We start from the raw sequence: 10,608 nt of genomic DNA on the forward strand, positions 1-10,608 counted from the left end.
GTTGGCATATTTAAATTTACACCAAATAATCAAAGGTTTTAATTAAGAAAATCATTAAAGTTCCCAATTCCATTAGGGGGGACACCTATCGGTGTAATAATTAGGTGGACAGCAGGGATTTAACCTCCATGAAATATTTTAGAATTATACTCTTACTAATAGTTACATATCAAAGATTGAGATTGATCTTCAAATTAGTTATCCCTTTTCCTCCCTTTTAATTAAATTTATTAGTTAACAAAAAATTATATGAAATGAGTTATGACTTTACGGGCATGTGGTATTGATAAATCATGGTATTGGCCCATCATATTGTAACAAACCCTATCTATAGGTTAAGAATATCCATGGTTAATAATACCATGTTGGCTCCCTCTATTGAACATCATGGAAAGCTACATAGATTAGTTATCCTTACTAAAACAAACATTTCACTAGAAATGATTATTAATCCTACGAAATTGCTACTTCACTATACTTTTTGACTACATAAAGCTTATTTTTATGTCTACCCTTCTTATTTCATGACATGACTACCCTACAAGCCACAAAATTTCTATCATATCGATGAGGTCAACACCAATTTGTGGTTCAAGGTATAACTAAGTTGGAACAAAAATATCTCTAGAACATATGCTATTTTTCAACCTCTAATGTTTATGGACAAAGATATATTAGTTTTCTAAAACATTTGATAGACAAAGCATTACCTTTCCCATGATGACACCATCTATTGGACATCATGAAAAATCTCCATAAATTAGTTAATTTTATTAAACAAAACATTTAATTGGAAATGATGATTGATCATTACCATGACATTACTACTTTTTTGCACTTTTAAACCACGCAAAGATTGGTTTGATACCCCATAATTAACATTTGAAAAATCAACCAAAATTCCCTCAAATAATATTTGGTGAAACAAGACCTAACAATTTTAATATAATTAAAAATGGTTTATAATAAAAAGTACCTCTCATTAAACAAAAGAAAAGACTCAGCATTTTATTTAATGGAATTTAATTCCCCTTGAAAAACACACAAGAATTTAACATGAGCATTTCATTTAAGTTCCATTCAAGGTTTCATGGATTTGTTTCATTCAAATATATTTTTTTTTTATTTCCCTCCCTTTGAAAGGCTTGTCCCAGGGGGTAGAAGGAGAAGGAAGGGCGCAACCATGCCACCACATGTATGACCTGATTCATTTGGTTGAATACATGAGATTGGATTCTTGGTGCCTCCAATCATGGTGTTTCATTCTACCGTGAGAAAGTGCACAAGGTTTCTGACACTATTGGGCTATGGCCCATACCCAAGTCCCCCATCTCTCTTATAAACATCAAAATACTTCTAGACAAGCACAACGAGGCTAATTGTCCAGGATTCCATGGAGGAAGATGAAACCAAAGGCATAAGCGATAATGGATTCACTAAAGAAGACGACATGTGCCTTTTTGACACAAAAATCAACCAAGAAAATAAGCAAATAATAGAGAAAGAATGAATTTATTAGGACATGGAAATTAAATATCCTAAGACCATAGGTGGTCACAAGGTAGATGTTCTAGCATAGATGGATTCTGATGATCCATCCATCCTTAAAAATGATAGAGACACAAAAAGGACTGTGGATTTGCCTTGACCTTGGCTTTTGAGAGTCCCAAAGCCAAGAAATCAGATGCCGAGGAAATGGACGTGGACTCAAATAACTAGGATTGAGGCTTTCTGCCATAGGAGCAGATTCCAGAGGCTAAACCCACTCAAGAGGTAGCTAACTGCATTTTATATTTATTCTTTAATTATAAGAATTATTGTTTCTTACCCATGAGGAACTCTTGTTGGCTTAGGTGCTGAGTCTGAATGGTAAGTAGTGTTCAAAAATTACCTGGGACTTTCATGTTATACAATCTGGGTGGTGCGAACCATCGCGATAATGCACCCTATTGTTTGGATTAAACTCTACTAACCACACAAGTGGAAAACAAACACTATAATGACTTGTGCCTTAAAATTTGTGCCTTTCTTGGCATGACTTTTCACGCATCGGAGAAGTTGATAGAGGATTGAATTGGATGTAGTTGATGTTGTTTTTGTGATTGATGATCTCAAGTTGAATGACATGTATAGATTGAAAGTGACTACAGTCGATGTTGTTTTTCTATTGATGATCTCAAGTTGAATGGCATGTATAGATTGAAATATGGCATCATAGATCAAATGACAATGGGATATTGAAAGCTAAAAGAAATTTTGATAGACTGAACCTAGAAAACGGAGTAAGTGTTTGACCAAGCTTCAATTAAATCAATGCAAAACTGTGTTAATAGTGATTTCACCAGGGTTTTTTGCTCCCAATGGAGAAATATTCCTGAGATAAAATCACTACAGAAGATTTCTTACGAATCCATTCCTGAAATTATCTTAACTAGCTTAAAATTCCAGAATAAGGTTCTTTAAATGCAGCACTTTTTGAAGCTCCATAGACATAAACTGATGCCAAAATTAAGTTATTGCCTAGCCATCTCAGTCAAATATTTGTCATATTTTCCCAAAACAACATACTTTCGATTTAATATGAAATTTTGTTCATCAAATTTGGAAAATATAGAATGTAATGATCTAATAAATCATGTAATTCTTGTCATCTAATTAACCAATTGGATTCACGTTTTCAACATAACAAGATTATATCATGAAATTTATTACAAGAAACAAACCCAAAAGCATAGAATAACAAGTATAAGTGTTCTGGAATTGTTTTAAGTAACTCGAATGTAACATTAGTATATGATTATAATATATATAAGATACAAGGAAAATCATTTTCATTGTGATATAGAAGGTTACACAACAAATAAAATATGATCCAATGCTACGAGAAATATTTTGAAGGGCATAATTTGACATCAAAACCAAAGCTTAATCCTTATAAAAACATTCTACATTCATATCGTTGAACAACTAGTACATAGTTATAAAAAATAATTAGAATCTAGGTTCACTATTGTGAATTCAAGTTAGATAAGTTGTAGTGCTATTGTTTTTTGAATTATTATGCCACACAAATTGTAAAACTATTTAACGCTCATCTTTGTCATATTTTCCCAAAATAACATACTTTACCTCAAGATATCAATCAATAATTTTTTTTTAAAACTCATTAAAATACAAGCAATCCACAATATGGATTTGATAGAGGTGTGCATTGTTTGGATTGTTTATTTTGTGTAGAGCCTGGAAAACACAAAGCATCACTGTTACCCGATCCCCATTGGACACAATCTCTACGTCAAGTTACCCGATCCCCATTGGACACAATCTCTACGTCAAGACATTCTCTTTATCATGGTCGGTGAAAAAAGGAAGTCATTGCAGCCGAGCAATGGCGCCAACATCCAACAAGCTAGCAACAATGACGTCAAGGGTAAAACCATCAAAGAAACATACCAAAAGAAGACTCAGCTGGAGCATATCCTGCTTCGTCCCAACACCTATGTTGGATATATTGAGAAGCATACCAAGTCCCTTTGGATTTACGAAGGCTAAGAGATGGTTCATCAAAGCATCCCATACGTTGCAGGTCTTTATAATATTTTCAATGAGATCCTCATCAATGCAGCCGATAACAAGCAGTGGCATTCCTCCATGGATACTGTTAAGGTGACCATCAGCATGGAGGATAATAGCATCAACGTTTACAAAAATGGATATGGTGTTATCATGGAGATTCACCGTGAGGAGGGCGTGTATGTGCCGGAGATGATCTTTGGGCATCTGTTAACGAGTAGTAACTACGATGGAAGGAATGGGTATTGTGACAAGATGGTTAATATATTTTCCACCAAGTTTATTATTGAGACCAACGCTGGGAAGAGGAAGAAAAATTATAAGCAGTGATGGCTGAGTACTTATTGTGTATGATTTTGCTGAGTTTTGTATGGGGAGTGCCTCTAAGGCTTTTATGGTTCTTAAATTAAGGACATTCGATTATATTTCTACTAACATGGTTTTTTTGTTAGAAGTGGCCCGAGTTATATTCCATTTTTTTTCGCACTGAGATAGCAATAATATTCTAGATGTGTTCATCCCTTATTATGGTTATAGAGAATATCATTTCTTTTTATGGGTTTGTTTTCTTTTATCAAAGTCCTTTCCTATTACCCAGCTTTTAGGAAGGGTATGTCTCAAAATGTTCATACGAGGATCTGATCCCCTAACATGGTTTTCAGATCAAGAACATTTGCTGACATTTCTACTGATATGTTTGTTTGTCAAAAGTGGTATGAGTTCTATTCTTCTTTGAGGCTCATATTTTTAGTCTTTCCCGGACTTAGATAGTTTTACTCTTGGAGACATTTTCATTTCTTATTAATATTACAAAGAATGTCCTTTATTTTATGGTTTTTCCTCCTCTTATCCATAGTCTTACCCATAACCCAGTTCTGGCTACTTGTTTCTCTTCTCTTTTATAAAGCATTGAATGGATCTCCCAAAAGATTGAATTATGTTTATACAATGCTTCATGCATTTCCAGTAAAATATTAAAATCTAGATGCCAAAAAAGTTTATTAGATGTTTCTTATGAATGCATGTATAAGGTTGGTGTATTTCATATATTCTCATTGAAATACTAAACTTTTAATCTAACTCTTCAATGGTCCATCAATTGATTTTTTACTCGTTGAGATCTTTGTTGGTATGAAATTGAGTTTAGTAGTAGTATAACAACTTCCAGTTCTATTATTCATCAATTTTTATACTTTTGTAATTGGAATTGAGTTAAGTAGCTGCATAACAGATTTGAGTTCCATTCCAAGTGTGGGTACTTACCTTTGATTTATGGCACATAGGCAAGCCTTGAAGGTGTGATAATATGCTCATGGGAGAAATACCTGTTTCACTCTAAGGTCTATGTGTGTAAAAAAAAAATGGTGTTCATAAGTGGAGTACTCTCCCATTAGAACCCAAAACACTAGTGGACAGAAGAAACCAAACAAACTGGATGAATTAGGAACTTCCAGGTTTAGTGTCAAAATTCAAGCCATTCCATACCCCTTCTAGAGTAGGATTTTTCTTAAGTTATAAGTTGGGTTGAATATGTGGAATATATAAAGGTAGGGATAGAGGTTAATGATCAATAAATTCCATGGTGTTACCTAAGTTGGCTAATCTACCAACCAAAATCGAGCAGACTATCGAGTTAAATACTAGAATGAAGTACCTATTTCAATGTAATTGATATTTGAAGTAGGATTCTAAGTGCCTTTATTGATTTTTTTGCTTCCTTTACCAAATAGAGGACATGGGATTGACCTCACTTATTGGTAGGTGAATAATTTTAAAACCATTTTCTTAACAATTATTAGCATGATTCGTACTATTAGGTTCTACCTTATGAGGAAATATATGGTGTGAATGTCACGAACAATGTTTTGGCTGAGAGTGTTACTACAAGATTTGATTCACGGGACAACAACACTTAAGGAAATATTAGTGGATTAGTTATTGGAACCACAACAAAATGCTAATCAGAATCAATATTGTGACAACTTACTTGGGTAGATTTGACATTCATATTAATCAATAGGAAATTATGAAAGAAGGTGACGTGGTGATTGCACATAGGCTGACTTTTCTGTAGGAAAAAGTCACTATTACTCATTGAAAAAGATAAACCTTCAGAGATTCATCATAGCATAAATTAATTGAAGATAGACATGAGATTTCTACTACAGGATTCAGAGTGATCTCAGGTGGTAGATGTGCTTGACTGAAACATCTCATCCTTGAATGTGCAATCACCATACCTGATTCTAGTTCACCTATACATCTACCATTCATCTTACACTCCCAATGCAGAGTTGAGTGCATGTTAGACAGAGGTCATTTTGACAGAGGTCCATATGTGCAACATATTGCTTAGAAAACCATTTTTAGTATAACATATCACATAATTTCAAGGTTGATTTGTGACTACAGAAAATAAGATACATTTGACACTTCAAAATGAAAGTGGAGACACAAAAAGTGGAAGAAGACTGAAAGGATTGGGGAGTTATATGTTGTACATGATGTTTAAATCCCTAATTTTTTTTGTAGAGAACCATACAACATTGGACATTGGGCCTACAGTATGTCATAAATTCTTATGTTAACATGTCTACAACACTTATCATATTGTGGTGTGATCAATGTTCTCTCTTATAAAATAAATCCTGCTAAGGTACAACAACGAGGAACAATAAGTTGGATGGAAACCTTTCAAAAATATCAACTCTCTGTTATGTTTTGGATACTCAACACTTTATCAATTTTTCCATGAACATAGTGGTTTAATCTACAATGTATGATACCAAACCTCTAAATCTATATGTTCTTGTTGGAGTAATTGAATATGGAAATGACCGTAATAGGCTATACATCTTTTTAGAACACAAAAAAGAAATGTCATTTCACTTCACAAAAAATACAAATTTTAAATCCAATATAAAAACATTATTACAATATTTTCACTGAACCAAAACTATTTTTCTTGATGCCAAGCATCAAACATAATGATTACATTTAACAAACAATAATAATAAAAAATCATATAGGGACCACTTATTTTTAGCAGCCATAGTGTTGTTTGTTGTAACTAAATCACTATGAGCATGTTTTGTAAGGTATCAATAATTATGAATAATTATATTTTCCTTTATATCTTATTGCCATTGTTGAGGAATTTCATAAAGTTGTGTTCTTACAAAACTTTGTTGGGGCTTTGCATGATGTAGATTTCCTTAGAGAATTTTTGTAGCTACCAACTATTATCTTATGTACTTATGTTACTATTTCATGTGAGGTGAATTAGCTAGGGAGTCCTGTAACCAGCACAACACTCTCTAAAATTCTTTATTTGAAATCCATTGGAGGAGCCTAGCCCATTGGGTTTAACATTGAAGAAAACACCTTCCTTCATAGAACTTATCCAAATGAATCTTTCTCAAAGGGGTTTGACAGTTCCCTTAGTTGTAGATAATGCAATGCCAGAGGTGGGTAGAATGAAAGATCCAGAATATGTGGCAAGACCATCTATTGTCAACAAGCACAAGGCCCCTAATGTTCTAGCCTCATTTTTGATAAATGGTTCTTCGGAGTTAATGTACAAGAATCAACTATCAAGTTGCATATAAAATCATCATTTTTTATAGCCACATATGGAAAATTGTAAAATTGTGTGAAGTAACTCAGGTTTAATGACTTTTAATTAATTTAAATGACTATGATATTATCAGATTTCAATATAAAAATATGATTTGGTGGAAAAATGCTATTATGCAAAACATAAGCTTGTTTGGGAAGTATTGGAGGGTGGTTTGAAGAGAAAGATAGAGTTCAATGGTCATATATAACCTCTTTGACGGCCAATTTTGCAGACAATGAACTTGGCACCTTAGAGATTGAAGTAAGTATATGGGTTGTTTATTTTTTGTGTCTAAAGTTATGTGGTGCTAAAGCGCAGGGATATCTGAAGCAATACATTTTCTTCTATCTCATCCATTTATCTAGGCCTTCACATTTCTTTAGTGATACACATCCTCATCTAAGAAAGAACAATGTTTGGTAGGTTTCTTCTGACATTACAAGAGGTCACGCATCTATATGCAGCTCATCAGCTCATTTCATAAGATATGTTGATTCCATAAGGTATTCATTTCCCAAGGATTAAACACTGTAGACATTTATTTCAATGGAATGTTCATCATCTTCTAATAATATTAGCTAAGAATTTCGTATATTCAGTCAATGAGAAGAAAGGTTGCTTACTTGTATTAAAATGATAGGAGTTCCACCTTTTTAACAGCCCCAATGAGGAAATGCAATTAGAATGGAAAGATCTTTATTTAATGAGCTTCTCGCATTTACAAACATTGTATTTAAAATCTCAACACCAAGCTTGCTAATGGTACACGTTACAATTATTATTCCAATAGAAATTTGTGACCATAATTTAACATTATTGAGAACTTAATGTTACACAACCTCTAAAATCAAGAAATTAGCCAAATCATTATTCAATTCTTGGAATGTAAATCCCATTTGCATAAAATGTGAATCCACCACCATAGGAGATAAATATCTTCATGCAAGTCTATTGAAATTCAAAATTAGACATATGTAACTTATTTTACACTTTACAGTCTGGTATCTCGCTTCCACTTAACTATCTCTACAGGCTATGGCTTACGAGAATGTGCCAATCCTCAACTGGCTATGGGATATGATGTATTTGCCAATTTGATGGTATGCTTAATCCTATAACATATATAGAGAGCACATAATGCATTTCTTAGTATGAATTTTACTCCATGTAATTACTCTGTTGGGTGCTTAGTATGTTAGAGATGTAGTAACGTAATGTAATGTCTTATAAATATAAATATAAATTAAATTAAATAAAAAAAAAAATTGATGGAATGTAAAAATTTTAAGTCAGTCGAAATAAAATAGAAAAATAAAAATAAAACCCTACAAAAATAAAATAGCAATTGAAACAAAAACAACCCCCATGGTTTTGATGTTCGGAATATACCCTATTTAAAGGGGGAACTTAAAGTAGCCTAGATCCATCTTAACTCCATATCTACCAAGCACCAAGGGGGATCAAATCTCTTCAGATGCAAACTTCTTTCAGAGTGAAAAGAGATTTGGTCCCTCTCAATGCTTGGTAGATTTTGAGTTAAGATGGATCTAGGTTGGTTATAGATTAATTATGGACTAAAACAACATGACACAAAATCGCAGGGATTTCATCGTAGGATAAGTATCTCTCACATGTTGCATACACACGCAATAGGAGTCTGCTCAACATTGATGGTCATGATTGTTATTTCTTTTTGTATGATTTTTACAAGTGGAGGAGAGTGAATTGTCATAACCTCTATACAATTTTGGTTGATGAGAGTTGATTTTGTAGGTTCCTTTTTATTTTCAGCCAAACAAAATTGCATTTGTATGTTTTGGAGAATGCATTTGTTGCAGCTTTCTTAAGGAATACTTGAAAATATTATGAAAAACTTCCACAATGTGATTGTTGGATAAACTTGCTAAGTAAGGAAGATATCATGGGTTGAAATTCCCCATATTTTGATTCTAGTGGTGCATTGTTTCAAGAAAAGAATGAGCATACTTGTTATACTACAACACATGAGCATCAATATTATTTGTTTCCACATTTTGATCATTAAAATGATAACTATCTGCTACCTTTCTCAAATATTTCAAATACGAAAACAGATAAGGTTTCACCACTAGTCAAAGAAATGAATATCTTGAGTTTGATGGCCGGCTTTTAGACTGTGTACTACAAGACACACCTTCTCCCAGTTCAGGTATAAAGATAATTTTTTGTTTTCCATTTGTTTTTAATTGATGGGCTTGTTAAGCTTTCTTTCAAATTTCAACTACCCTAAAGTTTTCAAAACCTTTTATACAAGTACATTAAGGATTTTTGTGTGTGCATATGCATTGCATCTATCGTATATAACTAATAAACTGAAAAGGTAATGAAATTTTGATAAATTCATTAACGTACTCACCTACTAGTGAAGAAAGTGGAATCAATTATGCTAATGTCATGCATGTGAATGAGTAAATGATATTTGCAACACCCTATGGTGGTTTGGGAAATCAAAGATCTGATTTGGTTTCATAGAAATCCATGGATACCTAAGTAAACCGAATAGTTTCTGTCTCATCACAGATTAAGTGTCCTAAAGATTCAATTTCAATTGTTGAAGAGACTTGGAAAGCAAATAAAATTGTGCTTGGTGATATTGCACAACATTTTCTACGTGATTCACTTTTATCATGTAGATATGCTGAGAAAAAGGTTATTTCATGTGTTAATTCAATGCACTCTCTTTTAGAAAAGGATGTATCTATAACACTTGCATCCAATGGGAATACTGGAAGCTTAGAAAATTCAAGGGCCGGGGAGGCTCGTGAAAGGAGAAGAAGATGAACAAGATTGTGAGATAAATGATGATATGATAGAAGCAGTTTTATGTCGGGATGACAGAATTAAGTTTGAATTAAATGTGATGGATAATCGTTACATGGATTGTAAACTGTCAATAGGTATTACCAGGAAAGACATTAGTATATTTTCTAGTGAATATTCCTTGAATTGCATCTCTTCCTTATCTTTTCATTCATTCTCCTTATGAACTCATCAAAAGTCTTAAAGAATGTTAAACGACTCAATCGAACCCTTTTCATTTAAATGTGATTTATCATGCTGATAGAGCTACAAATGAATTGATGGGATCATGTAATTATATTTCTTGTAGTATGTCATTGAAATATTGGTTGAGAGAACTGCAAGGTCCTTATGCATTTTTGGTTGACTAACATCAACATCTTGTTGACAGTTTTCTCTTGGAAGGTGTTAAGCATGGTCCATTATCAACAGGATGTGATGAGAAAAGGGTTGTTTCATGTGTTAATTGAACACATTCTCTTTTAGAGAAAGATTTCCTTTTTGGTTGACTAACATCAACATCGCGTTGACAGTTTTCTCTTGGAATGTGTTAAGCATGGTCCATTATCAGTAGGATG

General features: G+C 33.1%; 1 pseudogene; it reads left to right on the forward strand.

Annotated features, from left to right (window-relative positions):
- The first annotated feature begins 3,351 nt into the window (after positions 1 to 3,351).
- LOC149156050 (DNA topoisomerase 2 pseudogene) lies at positions 3,352 to 3,903 on the forward strand (annotated as a pseudogene).
- The last annotated feature ends 6,705 nt before the right edge of the window (positions 3,904 to 10,608 follow it).

This window comes from Pinus tabuliformis, chromosome 9, assembly GCF_031772625.1.
Source record: "Pinus tabuliformis cultivar Carrire ecotype Pingquan chromosome 9, CPIR1, whole genome shotgun sequence".
NCBI lineage: Eukaryota > Viridiplantae > Streptophyta > Pinopsida > Pinales > Pinaceae > Pinus > Pinus tabuliformis.